Here is a 22,795-nt window from a genome sequence, read left to right on the forward strand (position 1 = left end):
CGAACATTAACCTACATCGCTATCCAGTCATAATAGGAGTGACTGGATTACCGTATGCAATCACAGTTAACCTTAGTGTATTTTTTTTGCCAAATGTCTATCTCAGCTTGCTTACTCAGTTTGAAGAACAAAGGTTTCAGATGATCATCGAACAAGCTCACCCAATTAAGCATTTATCTGGAAATCAGACCACCAGCACTGATATTCTAACTATTACAGTACATGCATTTGAGAACACTGACAATGCATACGTTCCTTATGCACACAATCAAACAACATGTTTTGGCATAAATGTCCCTGCAATGACACAGCTCCCCATCCATCCCTTAGGCGCACATCTCTTGTTATTGATGACACATGGTAATGTAATGGTATATGCCTCACCCTTCCCAGCCCTGTGCACAAAAGCAAATATAGCCTATCACACTGCAGCGCACACAGACTGGTTACCCTTGTGCCCGGAGCTCCCCAGCGCTTATTCATCAGAGCGATAGATCCTTGTGTGTTGCTGTATGAGCTGAATGTTGGCGATGTGCGCAGAGAGGAAACCACCGCACGCAACGTTAAGAATGACACTTCGGTTTATCGGTCGGCTTCGAGAACTTTGGATGTTTAGTTGCTATTTTAACTTTGAGCATTAATGGAATAAACAAGAGACGAGTAAAATCGCTGTCTTCACAGCACCAGCAAAACATGTGTTGGAATTTAGGCTAAGAAGCTGCGGCTACAGATTGAAGTAATTAGCCGTTTTTTTTCATTCTTCAAAACAACAAAAGTGATATACATTATGCAATAATTCAGTTGCCTACTACAGATTTTAACCTAACTTTTGTGTTATTTATGATCCCAAATACCAGCCAGAGCTGAGATAATTTTCCTATAGGCCTAGTGTTGCCAATTTAGCTTAGCCTATAGCCTAGTTCATAGACACTCCTGGCATACATAGAGAGCTCTTGTTTTAATATACGGGTTTCTGCGTTAAAGTAGGCAATTAAAGAAAACAACAGTTCAAATCTCCTGTTCAAACTAAACTGAAGGGAAGAGTCAGGAGATCAGGGATTTGCACTCTAGTAGGAGTGGTGCGCAACAAAATATTTATCGCGCGAGGCGCAATGTCTTTACAGCCTCGCATCTTCCATTGACAGGACAGCCGGGAGACAATCAACTGAGAACATCTGTGCCACTTGTGGAAGAGATACAAAACATGGCGAGAAATAACCATCGACATTAAGGTAAAATGTAATTTTAATTCAATATAGGCCATTCATGGAAAGTTTCACGCAATAGTCCAGGGTTCCCCAACTGCCATCCCACTGGTGATTTTATTTGGCCCCCCGAAATTTTTTTGTGGGGAAGAGGGGGGACATAAAATACTGTAAAAACACCAGCAAATCTGTTCTTAGTGATTTTAATTTTGGAAATCTCTTCCGAAGTACGCACGCACAATAGAGATGTGATCTTATACAAATGTAAGCACGGTTTGAAATGCTTGTTTTAGTCAACTTTTATATCTGTTTGGGCTTCTTGCGGTCAATTTGCAGTCTACAAATGATTTGTAATTAAGTTCGAACCCCGTGACCATCTTCTCAAGAAAACATCGTCTGAATCTAGTTGATGATCCCTACAATAGGCTATCTGATATTAACAGTTCGAGTAGCTAGCTTATTTGGCTGCAAAGATGAGCACGCACTGACAGCTGGGTTAGTTTTGGCTTCACACACGCAATGTCATTGTAGTGAATATTGTTAACTAGTCAGGTTGGCTACGGGGTTATACTACATTTTTTGGTGTCTCAAGTAAGAAACTGACTGTTAGGCAATTGCTATATAAGCTATTTAAAGTTAAGTATACAGTGGCAGGTCTAGCCATCCTCCCTAACAAAGCAGTCAAATGCTAGACTTTATCATATCATGTGTCTTATCCACACACACCAAATAAGTAGATTAGAACCTGTTAATACCATGATGCTTCCCTTATCCCCCACCACCACCTTTTTTTAAATGCTTATTCTGTCAATCGCCATCCATCCAAATTCCATGATATTTCACATAGAATAAATTCAACACTACTTTGGTAGTCTTATCTAGTGGTTATTCAAAATCCTGCTACAGAATTTAACTGAATCATTCAAAAATAAAGGCCACATGCCTCTGGGAGTTGGGTTGGTGTCATGTTATAAATCATTATTCACAGGCCACCTCATGCACTGTGTTTGTTCCTGCCAGCCCCTCTGTGGTTGATGGTGATGCCCGAGTCCAACCCAGCAATGCAGAGGACGAGAACCTGGTGGTGGCAGGGACAACTGGGGGTTCCTCTGCTGTTTCTGGTTTTCCCGCTCCTCAGGACCGAACCGCTCGAGCTGGCCTTCAATGGACTTTCGGAACCCCAGAATGTGACACTGGCTGCTATTCTACCTTTGAGCAACACTGAATACCCGTGGGCCTGGCCTCGCGTGGGGCCCGCTCTGATGAGGGCTCTGGAGCGAGTCAATGACGACCCCACCCTGCTACCGGGCCACCGCCTTCGAATAGTCTACGACAGCAGCGAAAACAAGGACGGCGTCTGCTCCGACTCAGTGGCGCCATTGGTGGCCGTGGACTTTAAGTTCTCCTACGACCCATGGGCCTTCATCGGCCCTGGCTGCGACTATGCTTCGTCTCCCGTGGGCCGCTTCACTACCCACTGGGACGTTCCTATGGTGACGGCCGGGGCAGCGGCCATCGGCTTCCACTTGTACACGTCCATCACCAACACGGGCCCCACGCACAAGAAGCTGGGCGAATTTGGGGTGCGCCTGCATCGGCATTTTGGCTGGCACAGACACGCCATGCTCATGTTCAGCGACAACAAGAACGACGACCGGCCGTACTACTTTACGGCCGAGGGGTTGTACACGCAGCTGCAGCTGGACAACATCACCACAGCAGACAAGGTCTTCAATGAGCAGAATGGACCGGTCCAGTATGATAACCTCATCAGTGTCATCAGCCAGAGTGCCCGAGGTGAGCTCCATGTCTCATCTGTCCATCTGACCTTTATCCTTTTTCTACCTAAAGTCTTCTGGACACCCTCTGCCATTATCTGGGTGACTGTTCCTTGTTCTCATCTTGATATGAAATGTTTTTGGTTTGTTTGTACAATTGCTTACAGACACGTACGTACATGTTGACAAGGTTTTCTCATGCCAAAGACATGAGAAAATAGCTCTCAATCAGTCACAAACTCAGCTAGCAGTAGATTTGGTCAAAGTTTTATGACCCCACATTAAAGCCATATGTTTCATGTGTGAAAATAAGTGGCCTGAATGATTGCTTTTGGCAGTAATGGTATTTTAATTCCGTTATTTCATGAAGCTGTAGCGAGCAGTCATTCCCAGTTGGTCCTTATTTTAAGACCCCCATGTGTATGCTGTTTTCATTTCCAACCACTCTTTTAATTATTTTGAATTGACCTGTAAACTTACTAATTATGTCGACACATGACGTCCCAATTACCAGAATTAGGCCTACTTGCACATGCACAGTTTAAGTCCAATAGATGGAAGGATATTATTTGAGCTTATGTTTTGTTGACCTAGTGAGTCAAACAGATGGACCTAGATGGAAAATGTAACCAAAAGCCTAATTAATGCATTGCCCTGGCAGATCGAGTATTCAAAATGCTGTCAACTTGCCACAACGACAATTAACACGCAACACAGTGAGGGAGAGAAAACAGACCTCTGTTAACACACATTTAACAGACAGCATGACAATGTATACAACGAAGACAACAAACACAACACATTTTTCACTCTCCACTTTTAAATTCCACCAAGGGAACAACTATTTTAGAGAAATTGGACTTAAAACAAAGCAACAGTAAACATCTCGTCCTCCACGAACGATCTCTGTGGCATCTCATTCACCCAAGTATCGTTAAAAATTGGGCCAGTGCTGTGAGAGATGTCGCGTGTGACTAACGGACGGAGACAAATCCACAGTCCCCTCCCCGATTTCATTGTGGGGGACAATGAATCCTGGCAGGTAAAAAAAAATGTAGAGTGGAGAGGGAGTTAGAGTGAAAAAGAGAGCATGTGCACAAGCAAAGTGATGGGTCTGTCAAAGATATAATGGACGAAACAGGATGGTGAAAGATAAATAAAGATCTACAGATAGAGTGCAAATAGTTAGACGACGTAGTCCTGCTGTCAGAGAGACGGCAAGTGTTGAAGTACAATAGTGTTGAAAGGAAGTAGAATAGTACTCCCTGCTTTGCTGGGCTATGGATGGTATTTTAGGTATTTTATTAGGATCATCATTAGCTGTTGCAAAAGCAGCACCTACTCATCCTGGGTCCACATGAAACATGACATAATACAGAACATTAATAGACAAGAACAGCTCATGGAAAAAACTACACTTTTTTTTTAAACGGCACACGTAGCCTACCAATCAATGCATACACACAAACTATCTAGGTCAAATATGAATCATAACTAGTCCACTCCTCTGCTTTAGCTCCATGTGTGGCAGTTGTCCTATCCATATGGCAGCAGGAGAACACCCTGTGTGCACATTCTGAAACGACATCTCACCACGTCTTCACATTTAAGAGATGCTGCGTCTGGCACTGTGTCTGCAGGTGTGAGGATGCCTCGCTGGCATCACCTTGCTGCAGCCAGGCCACACAGGCACTAAAGTTTAGGAGAGAAGTAGAGGAAATGCGTCCAGGAAATGCTGACAGAACATGTTCCTGAAAACTCTCTCACACACACACACACACACACACACACACACTAAGTTGGGCACCTCCCCACCAAATAGCAATGGAAAGTTAAGGCCAACGTCAGCAGAGGCAACTCCACTTGGCATAGAGATAACCTTATTATGTACTTGAGTGCTTCATTGTTATTTCAAATATGTAACTAATTAAAGGTGCACTATGCCAAAATTGCGCCGACATTTCCTGGTTTTTAAAATTCAAATAGTTTGCCTAATTTTAATTTTATGTGCGCAAGTATAGTGTAGAGAATCACTACCATCTAAACCGCTGTGAAATATATTTTCCATAACCAAAAATACTGTTATTTCAGCTGTTTGAAGCTGGTGTACAAAACTGAAAGTAAAAGACACAAAAACTCAACTTTAGAATGGGAAGCATAGAAATAGCGTACATAGACAAAATCTACCACTTCTTGGACTTGCTTTCAATGAGAATGACAGATCTATAATTCACATTTCTATGTGATTTTGTTTAGATCACCCAAAAAGTTACATATTGCAGTTATAAGTGCTCCCTGGCTAGCACCCTTAACTGAACCACCACCAAGCAATCAATATATCCAATATGAAGTTTGCGAGTACTGTGAACTTTAATTCGATGTGGCTTTAATTCGGCTTTAATTCGATAATTGGCTAGTTCAGATGTTGAAATGTGTTGTCAGACTGGGTCTTCCCCCAAGAGAGAGTCCAAGACATACTGGAGGAGGCCACCTAGAGAGAGAGGAGGAAAATAAACATGTTCTGGAGCCCTTCAGTTGGTGTGCTGTTTGAGCGTGAAGTTGACCTGAGACAACGCTGTCATGTCCAGGCAAAATAACTCTTGTACAAAGGGCAAAATGTGAACGGAAGAGGGACATGTACAAAGGGCAAATGTGAACGGAAGAGGGAGATGTACAAAGGGCAAATGTGAACGGAAGAGGGACATGTACAAAGGGCAAATGGGAACGGAAGAGGGAGCTTGTTTTACCTTCTAAGACCTACAGCATTTCATTAGCATTTTTTCACACTACTGAATTCTTTATTTTGGAATTAATCCACATAAAACTGTATCTAGTTGGCTGTAAAATCCAACAATGTGTGAATGGGAACACTTGATTGGTTCCAGTTGGATTGTAATGGAGAAAGTCTTTGTTTCCTTCAAGTAGACATATGCATTTCTGTTGCCAGTACTTTGTGTTCTTAGCCTCAGGACACACTGAAGAAGGTACATGAAAGCACATTGAATGATCAGAACTCATCGTTTTCTATAGATTTTACTTTTGACTTCTTCAAATTGATCATAAGCCATTTGATTATTATTAGCAGATGGTATTCATTTTAACATGGCTTCTTTCAATTTATTTGGCTTGCTGCATAGCTGTAAATGTGGAATTTTGATAGTGTGGCTCATGGTTTCTGAACGAGGACATTACATGAACTTGAATGGTAGAATGTTGGTGGTATAACTGCCCTGTCAGGAACCACCTCGCGCTGTGCCCGGCCTCAGCCCACTCCCCCAGTTCCCACATGGGTACGACAACATTTCTAATTAAAAGTCCCAAACTTAAGCAAGAGGTCAATCCAGTGACCCCTCTTTGACTTTATAAGGCAAACGGCTCGAGACATTTCTGACACCAAGCTATTTCCTGTGAAACCTAATTCGTCCAGATTTGTTTCTTCTCTAAAGTTTTGTAGGGCTATTTCTGGTACCGGCCCCATATGATCGCCATCTGAGTTTATTGACTGTCACACAGCCGTTTGTCTCACCGAGCAACCGGGGAATCAATTGGCAGGCTAAGCTGACCCAGCAGGGGAGGAGTGGTGATGGGTAGGAGAGAGAGAAGCGGGATGGCTGGCTCTTCAGCTCTACCCCAGTCCATTGTGAGGGATGCTCCGTTCTCACATGGTCTTCACTGCACTCCCTCTCCCTCACCAGGAGCCTGAAGTTTTCGTGGTTGGTCAAAAATAATACAGGACCATCAGTGCCCCCTCTGCCTCCCTTCAACAACCACCGCTTCACAAGATTAGGAAACCAATGGGAACCACTCTTAAATGGTCAGAACACACCGTTTTAAAATGAATTATTCTTTCAATTACCCAGGGATCCGTACAATATCCAAGTGTTTTCCTCTTGTATTTTTTCGGTTATAGCCTGTCCAAGCCCCAGGGTCTCTGGAATGATTTAAGGCTGGTGGTAAAAGGGGTTTGGGTTTTGGGGGAGAGGCGTTGGGGGGGAGCTCTGTAACAACGTCATTTGATGAAGTGATTTGCAAGCAGAGATCTATATCGGAGCCAGCAGTCCCATTTCAAAGGCATAAATATAAGCCTGGTTTCTCTGGCTCTTTGGGTTGGAGTGGAGGCAGAGAGCGCCCCTAATTCAAACAGCATGGAGACTTCCAGTGTGGGATTACTTAGTGGTGCTGTGGCTGTCTCATCCTTCTTGTTTACCCCCCCAGCAGCATTTATTAAATCAAAGCTGGGGATAGTGTCGGTTTGTTAGACTGGAAGGCAAGAGAAGGGGATAGAGTGAGAGAAGGAAAACAGTTTTCTGAATGTTTTCTAACTGATTTGACATTGGGAATGTTTTCAAATAGTTCAGAGAACATTAAGAAACAATGTTCTTCTGGGGGAATTTCAGTACTTTAGCATAACGTTTCTTCAGGATTGTATTTAAAAATGCACTATGCAGAAATCTCTCCACCGTTTCCTGATAGCTAAAATTTGAATAATTTCAGTTTATCTGACAAAACAAGGAGTTATTGTGTAGAGAATCATTGTACCATCTAAACTGCTGTGAAATGCAGTATATTTTCCATAATCACAAATATTGTATTTTGAGCTGTTTTGAAGCTGGTGTGCAAAACCGAAAGTAAAAATCATGAAATCAAATTGTATTTGTCACATGTGCTGAATACAACAGTAGACCTTACTGTGAAATGCTTACTAAAAGCCCTTAACCAACAATGCAGTTTTAAGAAAAAAGTGTTATTTACTCAAATAAACTGAAGTAAAAAAATATATAAAAAAATAAGAAAATGTACATGTAGGTAGAAGTAAAGTGACTATGTATAGATAATAAACAGAGTAGCAGCAGCGTAAAAATGGGGGGTGAGGGGGGGTCAATGCAAATAGTCCAGGTAGCCATTTGATGAGCTGTTCAGGAGTCTAATGGCTTGGGGGTAGAAGCTGTTAAGAAGCTGAAAAGACACTTAAGAACGGGAAGTATAGAAATAGTGCACATAAAACAGATCTACCACTTATTAGACTTACTTTCATTGAGAATGAAAGATCTATAACTTGCATTTCTATGATAATTGGGTCGTCATGTTCTCAAATTGTTCTGAGAACATTAAGAACTTTCCATAAAAACCACAACTTTTAACGTTCAGAGAACGTTCTAAGAATGTTATTTAAAAATATACACGCCATTCTCAGCATCAACAAAACTCTTATTATCCTCTCTTGTTTTATGTGTTCAGGTGTGTTGGTGGCACCCACTGATTGGCCACACCTGATCTTAATCAATGCTTTGTTCCTTTGAATGGGGTCTGTTTGAATATACTAAAATTAACAGCTTTGAATGTGTAAAAAACATATGGAATGCTAGCTCCATTCTGGTGGCACAGTGGACTCATTCCATGGATAGAGAACAGAAGATTATAGGTTCAAATCTCACTGATGCCATGTCACAATAAAAAAAAAAAATGTGTTTGCATGTTTAGGCCTAACGACTAAGGTAATTAATTTCCATGTGTCCTATCTGTGATTGGTACAACAATGAGCTAGCAGTGTTATTAAAAGTCTTAACTTTAATTGAACATTTCATTTTTAGAAAGTTATTCAAAAACCTCCAAATAACCTATAATTTCCATTGTTAGTGTTAATAAAACCTCCCAGGAAAATCTCTCAAACTCTCTCAGAACCTCCCTGCAACTAAAAATGAAAGTTCCCCATTACAGGCAACATTTTCACTTCTATTCTCAGAACCTTTAAAAAAATGTTCAGTTTACCGGTCAGGAAATGCATGGCTTCGTTCCCACAACCAATGTGAAACCAAAAGCATACGTTCCCACAGCTTCCAAGAAACTAAATGTGCTAGCTGGGAGAGCTTTTGTAATACTGTTCCATTATTACTTCTAATTTCCCCGGTAGCATTGCGTCTTTCACAGTCATGCTGATAAAGAGTATTTGGATCAGAACATTAATTTGCCAGAGAGTCATAGATCTCACCAGAAGGGAAGACTGAGTGTGCCAGAATGTGGCAGCTTGTCGAACAACCCGAGGGGCAATGAGAACAGTTTGGTTTAACTTACTCCCAGAGAAATATGCAAAGTCATTTTTTTGATCGCATTCCAAACGATTAAGTTCTGGCTGTTTATCCTCCTGTTCAAATTTCAACCAATTGTAGTACCTTACTTGCATAAATATTACTTGCCCTGTGTAGATGCAAAGAAAGTTACAAAACAATTAGTTGGAAACAGACACGAGTGAGAGAAGTAAAGACAGAAAGAGATGGTGGAGTCTTGGCCAGTGAGGGGTGTCTCTGAGAAAGAAAGAAAAATACCAAGAGAGCCAAAACAGAAGGAACGAGAGAAATCCACATTTAGTGTGAATGAAAGCACAGAGCTGCTTTGTAAAGCTCACTACGTCTAAACCGCATTTTAGCTGGATTTGTGAGTTTACCCTTCACTGAGGAGGGATTATGAGGCACTGGCATTGTCAAGGTATTTGGATAGATGCTCCATTTTCTTTCCTACTCCCGATGTGGCATGATGAAAGTTTGACGGAGAGGAGGATCCTCAATCATGTCTGAGCCGAGGAGATAGTTTCCATGGCGACAGGCAGCATCTGCGCAGGAACGTGTGGGCATGACAGGAGCTGTCACCTGCCCTCCCGTGTCGTATATTTTCATTGGGCGCACAGTGGAACTGTCAGTGTGACCACCACTCTTTACTCCCTCTCTTTCACATGCTCTCAAACATACAGAAGCACACAGTCCCTCTCTGTCTCTGTCTCTGTCTCTGTCTCTGTCTCTCTCTCTCTGTCTCTCTCTCTCTCAAATACACACACAATAACCATATGTTTGAAAACATGTCACTTTGTCTATGCATGTGCATCTGACAGGCTAAATTGAATGTGTGGATGTTCAATACTCCCAGATACACAAAAATCAAATCAAAGGTTTGCTTTTTACCTAAACATCTAACTGGAATTGCCATAAAAAATGTACAAGCCAGGACTTCAAGAACTGACATTTGCATGCTTCAGCAGAGTAACTTTGGACTAGCCTTTACCAGACTGATTACTGCTGAATCCGTGTAGTTAAACTGAATGTAAACTCGCAAGACTTCCAGAAAGTTGTACGAGGTTAACTTTGGACTCCAATTAATAAAAATCTTATCTATTTTGACCCTCACCTCAATTGTTTTAAATTGCTTGTCTTTTTCTAAATACGAGGATATAGAAAAAAAAACTGACCAGTTTCTACAGGAGCAATATGGCAGAGCCTTACCTCGTCACACTCTAGGTGGGATATGTTGACAGGACTCTGCATTCTTAGAGTATCTACAGTGAATTGTACCCCAGGGGGAATTCTTTTACATTTTAACTCTGGGGACATGGTTACAAATTGAACACACAAACTCATGTTTGCTTTAATTGTTGTTACATTGTTAGGTTGCTGAACTGTAGAGATTATTTGCAAGCATTTATTCACTTTTTTTCAACTTGCCTGGATTTGATTCACTTCAAACTAGAAATTGGTTGTGCAAGCAAGGGCGTCCCTAGAAGTTTTGTCACGCACATTAAATCATGTAAAATAAAGCAACTATTCCCATTCATTAGGCTATGTTCAGTTTTATCTATGCAACTGCTACTGTGAAATGTTTTATTTGCCACTATCGACAACAGTTTAAGTCAGCACTGACTGTTTGTCAATAGAATGGATTAGAGTTTTTGAGTGAACACGCTCCCTGTCATCATTTCAAATGATATGCTTGAACAGAGGTTGATCATTGGTTGTCACATCAACTGAGAAGGTAAACTGATGCCTTGTGCGCTGGGGCAAAATGATACGATATCGTTCCACTTCTCTGAATTGGAGAGAATTACTTTCACACCAGCTGGGAATCTAACATCTTTTCCTATTGGCAAACTAGGTCGCCTTTTTTTCTCTCTTCATTTTGGAAGAAAACACCTGTTAAAAATAAAAAACAAGCAACTCCTTTCAAACGATCCAGGTTTGACAGATATCCACCTTAGATGGTCCATGGCGGTCAGTACGGGTATGAAGTACAGTTGACCGGACATTGCTGAACGCACCCTGAATCTAACACCCCCTCCAATTGAGCCAGATGTGAAAGACAACTGAAGAGGAATCCACCTGAGGGGGGTCAGTGTTTAGGCCTAACACTCAGACAGCACGATGCACCTGGACACCGGCGCGGCTACGCAACAGACGTGGCATGTTCTTTGGCTGAAAAACCACTGAGGCGCGGCTCCGGGGTCGATGCCTCGGTTAATGGCACAACACACACACACACACACACACACAAGGGAAAAATCACAGAGGAGCAAAGGGTCTGACCCTATCTGATTTATTACAGCTGATACGGTTGAACATGACGCTGGTCGAAAGATTGCTGGTCCGGTTAGCATGGCAAACGCTCCCCTGGATTCAGTGGGCTATAATAAAGGGGGCCATCTGTTGCCGCTGGAGATGCGAGGCCTACGTGCCGTGTGCCAAGACAGGAGAGGCTGTAATTGCTGCTGTTTGCCGTATGCAAGGCCCGCCGTCGCTCGTCATGGACGTGCTGGACGTAGTGTGTAAACAAGATGGGCCTGCTGCTGCTTTTCTTTCACCACATAAAAGCCAACTCTGCCATATGTACTTCCTCGACACAAGAAAAATGGGTTAGACGGAATGGAAATATGTTACTCCGAGCTAAACATTTGAACATAATGTCAGAGAGCTTAGTCAACCTGCTAATATTCTCTGGCAGATATTTTATCTTTAAAAAAACTCCCAGTTCTTGGTGATGACAAGCATACCCATAACCTGATGCAGCCACCACTATGCTTGAAAATATGAAGAGTGTTACTCTGTTGTGTTGGATTTGCCCCAAACATAACGCTTTGTATTCAGGACATAAAGTTAATTTCATTGCCAAATTTTTTGCAGTTTTAATTTAATGCCTTATTGCAAACAGGATGCATGTTTTGGAATATTTATATATCTTTTCATTCGGTCATTTAGGTTAGTATTGTGGAGTAATTACAATGTTGTTGATCCATCCTCAGAGTTTAATGGCTGCGATAGGAGAAAACTATCTGTTTTAAAGTCACCATTGGCCTCATCATGAAATACCTGAGTGGTTTCCTTTGTCTTTGGAAGGACGCCTGTATCTTTGCAGTGACTAGGTGCATTGATACAACATTCAAAGTGTAATTAATAACTTCACCATGCTTAAAGGGATAGTCTGTCATTTTTAAAATGTATTTTACCCCATCTACCAATAAATGCCTTTCTTTATGAAGCATTGGAAAACCTCCCTGGCTTTGTGGTTGAATCTGTGTTTGAAATTCACTGCTCGACTGAGGGACCCTGCAGATAATTGTGTGTGGGTTACAGAGCTGAGGTAGTCATTCAAAAGTCATGTTAAAAACTATTATTGCACACAGAGTGAGTCCATGCAACTTATGTGACTTGTTAAGCACATTTTTACTCCTGAACTTATATAAGCTTGCTGTGGTAAAGAGGTTGAATACTAATTGATTCAAGATATTTCAGCTTTTCATTTGTAAATAATTTGTAAACATTTCCAAAAACATAATTCCCCTTTGACATTATGGGGTATTGTGTGTAGTCCAGTGACACACATTCTCAATATAATACATTTTAAATTCTGGCTGTGACACAACAAAATGTGGAGAAGGTGTGAAAACGTTCTGAAGGAACTGTACATCATCGACAAGATGGAGACCATGTGAGCAAGGGAGAGAAAGAGCAAGAGTGGGAAAGTGGGAAAAAAAGAGAGCGAGAGAGAAATGAGAGAGTGAGAGAGAAATGAGAGAGCGACGCAAAAGAAAGAGGAGAGCGACGACCGAGTATAAATGATGAATGATAATAAGGAAAAGAGGAGAGAGATGGAGACAGAATATGTGTGTGAGAAATGGATTAGCAAGTCCTCCAGTAATTAAGTCTCCCAGCTCCTCAGTCTTAAGTCTCTCACCACGTCTAATTTACTTTAGCCGCTTCACAGCCACATCCAGCAGAACCATTTAATTTGGCAGAATTTGTTTAGAATAATGAACCTTTCTTTGAAGCTTTACATTTGGCATTACGGCATAGGTTGTTTCAGGTTAGGGAATAACTTGTGGCAGTTGGTATTGTTTTTGTCCATATACACCTGGTTGTTTTGTCAGGTATAGGATGGATTTTTTTAGGAAAGGTTGATTTATGCCACAATTTATTAATTATATTGACCAGATACTATAGTGGCCACTTTTCAATTAAAGAAATGTCTTCAAAAATGGAAGGCAGTCTGGAGGAGATCAGATGGGACTATTCTAGCCAATGAGAATCCAGATATGCGTGTGAACAACAGGCACAACGATTTCCACTAGTTATCACAGCCACAAAGTCAAAGTTGGCTATATCATAAATATTCATGAAAACGAAAGTGTTTTTTTGGGTCATATTTTAAGGTTAGCAATGTGGTTAGGGTTAGAATCAACATTTAAGAAAATACATTCTAGAAATAGGCAGGGTTTTGACTTTGTGGCTGTGGTAACTAGTGGAGACCAGGCACAAATCCGAGAAATGTTTTTTTCTCAAAGTTTCTGGTATGTCACAGTGGGTCAGAAGTTTAGATACACTCAATTAGTATTTGGTGGCATTGTCTTTAAATTGTTTAACTTGGGTCAAACATTTCGGTTAGCATTCCACAAGCGTCCCACAATAAGTTGGGTGAATTTTGGCCCATTCCTCCTGACGACAGAGCTGGTGTAACTGAATCAGGTTTGTAGTCCTCCTTGCTCGCGCACGCCTTTTCAGTTCTGCCCACAAATTTTCCATAGGATTGAGGTCAGGGCTTTGCAATGGCCACTCCAATACCTTGACGTTGTTGTGCTTAAGTCATTTTGCCACAACTTTGGAAGTATGCTTGGGGTCATTGTCCATTTGGAAGACCCATTTGCGACCAAGCTTTAACTTCCTGACTGATATCTTGAGATGTTGCTTCAATATATCCACATAATTTTCCTACATCATGATGCCATATATTTTGTGAAGTGCACCAGCCCCTCTTGCAGCAAAGCACTCCCACAACATGATGCTTCCACCCGCATGCTTCATGGTTGGGATGGTGTTCCTCAGCTTGCAAGCCTCCCCCTTTTTCCTCCAAACATAACAATGGTCATTATGGCCAAACAGTTCTGTTTTTGTTTCATTAGACAAGAGGACATTTCTCCAAAAAGTATGATCTTTGTCCCCATGTGCAGTTGCAAACCGTAGTCTGGCTTTTTTAATGGCGATTTTGGAGCAGTGGCTTCTTCCTTGCTGAGCGGCCATTCAGGTTATGTTGATATAGGACTGGTTTTACTGTGGATATAGATGCTTTTGTACCTGTTTCCTCCAGCATCTTCACAAGGTCCTTTGCTGTTGTTCTGGGATTGATTTGCACTTTTCGCAACAAAGTACGTTCATCTCTAGGAGACAGAACACGTCTCCTTCCATAGTGGTATGACGGCTTGCGTGGTCCAGTGGTGTTTATACTTGCGTACTATTGTTTGTACAGATGGACGTGGTACCTTCAGGCATTTCGAAATTGCTCCCAAGGATGAACCAGACTTGTGGAGGTCTACACAGTTTTATCTGAGGTCTTGGCTGATTTATTCTGTGTTTGGGGGTAGGCCATGAAATACATCCACAGGTACCCCTCCAATTGACTCAAATGATGTCAATTATGATGTCAATCAGAAGCTTCTAAAGCAATGACATAATTTTCTGGATTTTTTCCAAACTGTTTAAAGGCACAGTCAACTTAGTGTATGTAAACTTCTGACCCACTGGAATTGTGATACAGTGAATTCTAAGTGAAATAATCTGTCTGTAAACAATTGTTGGAAATATTACTTGTGTCATGCACAAAGTTGATGTCCTAAACGACTTGCCAAAACTCTAGTTTGTTAACAAGAAACTAGTGGAGTTGTTGAAAAACAAGTTTTAATGACTCCAACCTAAGTGCATGTAAACTTTCTGACTATATATTTTAAATATATCTAAAAATAATTTTAAAAGCGTTGACTTCCAAATGACACCACATTGTAGGAATGACCAAGTTATGCTTTCCCACCTTATTTACTAGCTAGGTAACTTACCATCTGACTGCAGGTAACATTACCCAGAGTAGCTAACGTTAATGTAAACCCCTGCGATTATTTTTGGTTTTGATAATGTTAGCGATCTACACACACACCAATGACCTGTAAATCACCAGCAGTAACTAGGTAGCTACAGTACATTTGGCCAACTCATTTTCCTCATCTCTCCTTCTTAGTAGCTTATTAATGCCCCCCTCTCACAAACTATGATAGCTAGTTAGATACAGTGGAACAAGTATTTGACACACTGCCGATTTTTGCAGGTTTTCCTACTTACAAAGCATGTAGAGGTCTGTAATCTTTATCATAGGTACACTTCAACTGTGAGAGACGGAATCTAAAACAAAAATCCAGAAAATCACATTTGTATGATTTTTAAGTAATTATTTTGCATTTTATTGCATGACATAAGTATTTGATACATCAGAAAAGCAGAACTTAATATTTGGTACAGAAAACTTTGTTTGCAATTACAGATATCATACGTTTCCTGTAGTTCTTGACCAGGATTGCACACACTGCAGCAGGGATTTTGGCCCACTCCTCCATACAGACCTTCTACAGATCCTCCACTTTTCGGGCTGTCGCTGGGCAATACGGACTTTCAGCTCCCTCCAAACATTTTCTATTGGGTTCAGGTCTGGAGACTGGCTAGGCCTTTCCAGGACCTTGAGATGATTATTATGGAGCCACTCCTTAGTTGCCCTGGCTGTTTGTTTCGGGTCGTTGTCATGCTGGAAGACCCGGCCACGACCCATCTTCAATGCTCTTACTGAGGGAAGGAGGTGGTTGGCCAAGATCTCGCGATGCATAGCCCCATCCATCCTCCCCTCAATACTCAATACGCAGTGCAGTCATCCTGTCCCCTTTGCAGAAAAGCATCCCCAAAGAATGTTGTTTCCACCTCCATGCTTCACGGTTGGGATGGTGTTCATGGGGTTGTACTCATCCTTCATCTTTCTCCAAACACGACGAGTGGAGTTTAGACCAAAAAGCTCTATTTTTGTCTCATCAGATCACATGACCTTCTGCCATTCCTCCTCTGGATCATCCAGATGGTCATTCGCAAACTTCAGATGGGCCTGGACATGCGCTGGCTTGAGCAGGGGGACCTTGCGTGCGCTGCAGGATTTTAATCCATGATGGTGTAGTGTGTTACTAATGGTTTTCTTTGAGACTGTGGTCCCAGCTCTCTTCAGGTCATTGACCAAGTCCTGCCGTGTAGTTCTGGGCTGATCCCTCACCTTCCTCGTGATCATTGATGCCCCACGGGGTGAGATCTTGCATGGAGTCCCAGACCGAGGGTCATTGACCGTCATCTTGAACTTCTTCCATTTTCTAATAATTGTGCCAACAGTTGTTGCCTTCTCACCAAGCTGCTTGCCTATTGTCCTGTAGCCCATCCCAGCCTTGTGTAGGTCTACAATTTTATCCCTGATGTCCTTACACAGCTCTCTGGTCTTGGCCATTGTGCAGAGGTTGGAGTCTTTGAGTGTGTGGACAGGTGTATTTTATACAGGTAACAAGTTCAAACAGGTGTAGTTAATACAGGTAATGAGTGGAGAATAGGAAGGCTTCTCAAAGAAAACGTAACAGGTCTGTGAGAGCTGGAATTCTTACTGGTTGGTAGGTGATCAAATACTTATGTCATGCAATAAAATGCAAATTACTTACTTAAAAATCATACAATGTGATTAAAAAAATGACAGACCTCTACATGCTTTGTAAGTAGGAAACACCGCCGATTTTGCAGGTTATCAAATTCTCCCCACTGTAGCTAGCTTAGTTAACCCAGTTAACCGCAAGTTAGCAGATCAGTTAGCTATGCTTTCCCTCCTTGTAGCTAGCCAAAGATATTTAGCAATCCACTTCTGTTTGTGTTGTAACATTAGCTAGCTAGTTAGCTTGCATCTGCATTCTTGAGAAAGGTCTACATAAAATAATTGTTTCGACTTGGACAGATTACCAAATGTTTAGAAAATTATTCTGACAAAAATGTGTACTTACAGTCCCCACTCTCACCTGTCCTCCACCTTTTGAAAGTCGTAAGTGTGCTGTGTGGCTTTTGTGTGGTCTTGAGAGGAGCAAATGGCGCGAATGGTTCAAAGTATTTTGTCCCTCTAACACTTGCGCAGTAAAGTTGTCACAGAAGCAAATGGTTGTTAAAATATCTAATTCAAATTGGTATGAATTAATTTCTTAAATTGTGCACCCATAAGATTACAGGCTGTTTTCAGTCATATTCTTCCTGTGTCAGAACATTTTACAACTTGACAAGGTACATTTGTTGGAAAAAACAAACATATTTTCTGAATATTTTGTGGATATTTCCATTAAGCCACCATCATTTTATCAATATAGGATATGCAATACATTATTATTATTTGTGGATTTCATGTTTACAATGAGTACAGCAAGCAAGCGGTAAGACTGATCTTTGGTCAAATTTAGACCAAAACGAACTGACTATTTTTGGGCGAAATAGCGGCCATGACGGACTGACCTGACATCACCCATAATTTGACGTCTATTGACGTAACGTGCTGAGTGAGATGTTCTCCAACCAGATATCAACTAATTGATATTTTTTCCATGCAATGTTTTAATTCTGGGATGATTTCACCAATGATAATGAGACTTCACTTTATCCTCTGTCTTAGCCTCAGAAATGATAGAAGTGTGTTACACAGAACAAAGCCATTAGAGTCCCCTTCAAACCCGTATGCCTTTTTCATATTTTGCTCCTATGGGCTCAACAGTAATTTGCTCTTCTTTAGTTGATTGTTAAGCGGCTCGTTAGGAGAACTGATCTCGGATAATTATCATAGAGATTGACCTAGTATGTGAAGTCATCAGTGAAGCGCAGTTGACCCCATGGAGAGGGGGATATTGAGTTTCCCTCACGGTATAATAGATATAGAAATATAATGGGGGTTGGGTGAATTGGTTAAACTGTGTGTATGCTTGATGCGTAAGGGAGAGCCTGGATGAAAGTAACACAGGGCGAAAGTAACATGCCCATTTTCTCAGATAACACAGAAGCTAGAATGGTGCACTGAAGTCAGCATGTCCCTAATGCGGAGGACAACCTCCCTTTAAAAAAAGAGCCCAGTTCGACCATGTTTCGCCGAGTTATCAACAAAAAGTGGTTTTGAGCAATGTAAGTTTAAAAAAGCAGACATGACAAGGACAACACACCTGATTTATTTTTTTGAATTTGACCCCTTTTTCTCCCCAATTTCGTGGTAGCCAATTGTTATTTCGTGGTACCCAGTTATAGATAAAACACCGTGCACCTGGCCACCTTGGTTAGCGCACACTGCGCCCGGCCTGCCACAGGAGTCGCTGGTGCGCGATGATACAAGGACACCCCTACCGACCAAGCCCTGTGTTACTGCTGCCACGCCGGCAGGTACAAAAGTAACGTTGTGGTCAATATTCCCTCTAAGCTGCACACGTGCCCACTCAAAAGTAATATCAGCCTACACAGAGAAGCACGAGATTGAATTTCACTCAACTTTCTAGAGTTTTCCCCGTTAGTTAACACATATCGTTTCCCTTTACTGTGGGAATTGTGATTGAATCAACGCAATATTAGCGGCCACGTGTGCACATTTGTTCATATCCTTTGCTCGTTAGTGAGTTATTAGCCCAGTTGTAGATAATTTGTAGTCAGCAATGGGGGAGTGATTGCTTCCTACAAGGGTACTAAACGTGTGCATTTCTAGTGTCGTGTCTTTACTATCATTAAACTGAAGATTAATCTTTAGCAAATGGCTCTATGTAATTGTTATTACGTGATTAAACTGATTAATCATGTAACTGTAATTAACTAGGAAGTCGGGGCACCAAGGAAAATATTCAGATTACAAAGTTATAATTTTCGTAATGTAACTTTTTCAGATATTTTCATATCTGATCAATAGTCTTCTGGTTAATGAATTCTTCTTTACCGCACGTTAGTCTCATTCCAAACGTCGTAAATTGTTGGTTATCTGCACAAACTCAGTCTTCACTATGAGTCATCCATACATCAATTGTCTTAAAATAATTTATTTACTAACTAAGTAATTCACAGAAATGCATTAACAAACAGTAGATAGTTACAAGGAAATGATAACGGAGTTTCCCTAGTGGGATAAACCGGCATTGCGGCTTGGTGTACAAAAGGGAAGTGGGGGTCGAATGAGAAGACAACACACAGTTGATAATTATAACAATTGAAATGCTAATCCTTTGCACATGAACTCTCACTCATTCGGGAACAACTGCAATCAATATACAGTGCCTTGCGAAAGTATTGGCCCCTTTGAACTTTGCGACCTTTTGCCACATTTCAGGCTTCAAACATAAAGATATAAAACTGTATTTTTTGTGGGACACAAGTGGGACACAATCATGAAGTGGAACGACATTTATTGGATATTTCAAACTTTTTTAACAAATCAAAAACTGAAAAATTGGGTGTGCAAAATTATTCAGCCCCTTAAGTTAATAGTTTGTAGCGATTAATAGTTTGTAGCGATTGCTGCGATTACATCTGTAAGTCGCTTGGGGTATGTCTCTATCAGTTTTGCACATCGAGAGACTGAAAGTTTTTCCCATTCCTCCTTGCAAAACAGCTCGAGCTCAGTGAGGTTGGATGGAGAGCATTTGTGAACAGCAGTTTTCAGTTCTTTCCACAGATTCTCGATTGGATTCAGGTCTGGACTTTGACTTGGCCATTCTAACACCTGGATATGTTTATTTTTGAACCATTCCATTGTAGATTTTGCTTTATGTTTTGGATCATTGTCTTGTTTGAAGACAAATCTCCGTCCCAGTTTCAGGTCTTTTGCAGACTCCATCAGGTTTTCTTCCAGAATGGTCCTGTATTTGGCTCATCCATCTTCCCATCAATTTTAACCATCTTCCTTGTCCCTGCTGAAGAAAAGCAAAACATGATGCTGCCACCACCATGTTTGGCAGTGGGGGATGGTGTGTTCAGGGTGATGAGCTGTGTTGCTTTTACGCCAAACATAACGTTTTGCATTGTTGCCAAAAAGTTCAATTTTGGTTTCAACTGACCAGAGCACCTTCTTCCACATGTTTGGTGTGTCTTCCAGGTGGCTTGTGGCAAACTTTAAACAACACTTTTTATGGATATCTTTAAGAAATGGCTTTCTTCTTGCCACTCTTCCATAAAGGCCAGATTTGTGCAATATACGACTGATTGTTGTCCTATGGACAGAGTCTCCCACCTCATCTGTAGATCTCTGCAGTTCATCCAGAGTGATCATGGGCCTCTTGGCTGCATCTCTGATCAGTCTTCTCCTTGTATGAGCTGAAAGTTTAGAGGGACGGCCAGGTCTTGGTAGATTTGCAGAGGTCTGATACTCCTTCCATTTTCAATATTATCGCTTGCATAGTGCTCCTTGGGATGTTTAAAGCTTGGGAAATCTTTTTGTATCCAAATCCGGCTTTAAACTTCTTCACAACAGTATCTCGGACCTGCCTGGTGTGTTCCTTGTTCTTCATGATGCTCTCTGCGCTTTTAACAGACCTCTGAGACTATCACGGTGCAGGTGCATTTATACGGAGACTTGATTACACACAGCTGGATTGTATTTATCATCATTAGTCATTTAGGTCAACTTTGGATCATTCAGAGATCCTCACTGAACTTCTGGAGAGAGTTTGCTGCACTGAAAGTAAAGGGGCTGAATAATTTTGCACGCCCAATTTTTCAGTTTTTGATTTGTTAAAAAAGTTTGAAATATCCAATAAATGTTGTTCCACTTCATGATTGTGTCCCACTTGTTGTTGATTCTTCACAAAAAAATACAGTTTTATATCTTTATGTTTGAAGCCTGAAATGTGGCAAAAGGTCTCAAAGTTCAAGGGGGCCGAATACTTTCGCAAGGCACTGTATATATTTACGCTCAGTGTGTCGTCGGGGTCTCTGTTGAAAAGTTTGTTTCTGTTGGAGAGTTTGTCCGCCCTCTCTGTCCTGGTTAGATTGGATAGTTCAGAGTGACATTCATTCATGTCGTTATGGATAGATGTTTCGGCGGTTGTCGGTCTTCGTGTTCAATGATACTGAAATCCTAGCTGCAGACTAGTAATTAATATCAAAGACTTGTTCTTATTCTGTCAGTATCGATAGTCTAAGAGTTTAACCACGTGGGATGGTTAAAAGATTCAGCAGTCTGGTTTCAAACCTTGGCCCTCTCGTTATCGAGGTAAGCTGGTCTGCAACCTTTGTCCTCCCGTAATTGAGAGCAACATGGTCTGTTGAGAAATTCTCAAGGTGGGGGTTATATTCGGAATTGCAGAAAAGGGCCTGTTCCAGGATGCCCGACCATAACTGTGCTCATGGGCGGTCCTCTGATTTAGTTAAACTCAAAAGGGAATTGGAGTTTCCTTCATTAAACAGTCAAAAATCACATTAAACAATTTTACAAACAGTATCATCCTCACTCATTCATCTTATACAACAATAAGATGTATACCTCATAACTGAGGCTATTATATAAACACCGTTATGGTAATGTGGCCGTATTGTCTCCCATGTGTTTCACAAAATTGTACCAAACGGACCAGTCCATAGCTGGAATATTCACCGATCTTTTATACCTTCTCCGGAACATAAATGTTGTTCGGACCTCTACTCTCTCTCTATACTGTGACCATGAGGAGATAATCTCCTCCAGGAATTTACGACCTCTCTCTGACCACAGCAGCTTGGGTGTTGGAGACAGGGAGAGGGGGATGGGACTTGCTGTACCCAAAGAGGGCAACGTCAGGGCACTAGCCATCTTTGAAAAGTGAGTCAGGTAAAGAGATTTTTTTTTTAACGGGCAGTGTTGTATTTTAGACAGGCTTAAATAATCTAAGTAGCCAATAGGCAGAAGGTTGCATAATTTGTCTGATTCTCTAATAATGGTATGGGAATAATAATGCATTTTATTTTGTAAAGGGGTTTCTTGCGTCAAACAACACAAACATTTTCAGTCACCTCCTTGTCTAAAGGACAAATGGATAAACAGGTTAATGTCAAGGCTTGCATGTTTTTTTCACAAGTCTCATTGAATGTAGTCCTAAATTCAACACCACATATTGGCTGCTACTGTAGGCTGAATGATAGAACAGCTGGGTAGCCTGGTGGTTAGAGCGTTGGACTAGTAAGCGAAAGGTTGCAAGTTTGAATCCCAGAGCTGAGAAGGTACAAATCTGTCGTTCTGCCCCTGCACAGGCAGTTAACCCACTGTTCCTAGGCTGTCATTGAAAATAAGAATTTGTTCTTAACTGACTTGCCTAGTAAAATAAATGTAAAATAAAATAAAAAAAATGTTCTGGGATATTTTCTCTATTGTTTTTGATGATAGGCCACTCTGTTAGGCCTACTTGACCACAGTAGCCTACTTGACCACTGTTAAAACTGTAACTTAAAGCAGAAAAAATGTCAGTGATCATTGGTTGCGGTAGTTCTGTTCTTGGTCTATTTAATTTAAAATAATTTACCCTAGAAATGAAATTACATTTGTTAATGGTAGAGGACACCATATTTTATGACAAAACAACTTATATATACACTGAGTGAGCGCAACTGTGAATTGTCCTAAGCGGTCATGAACTTTCGTCAGCTGGTGATTGCAAATAACTCTCTGTCTCATGGTAATTGACCGTAA

General features: G+C 41.2%; 1 pseudogene; it reads left to right on the forward strand.

Annotated features, from left to right (window-relative positions):
* Positions 1-446: 446 nt before the first annotated feature.
* LOC135549903 (atrial natriuretic peptide receptor 1-like) overlaps positions 447-22,795 on the forward strand; it is a 128,390-nt pseudogene continuing 106,041 nt past the window's right edge.

This window comes from Oncorhynchus masou, chromosome 12, assembly GCF_036934945.1.
Source record: "Oncorhynchus masou masou isolate Uvic2021 chromosome 12, UVic_Omas_1.1, whole genome shotgun sequence".
Lineage (NCBI taxonomy): Eukaryota > Metazoa > Chordata > Actinopteri > Salmoniformes > Salmonidae > Oncorhynchus > Oncorhynchus masou.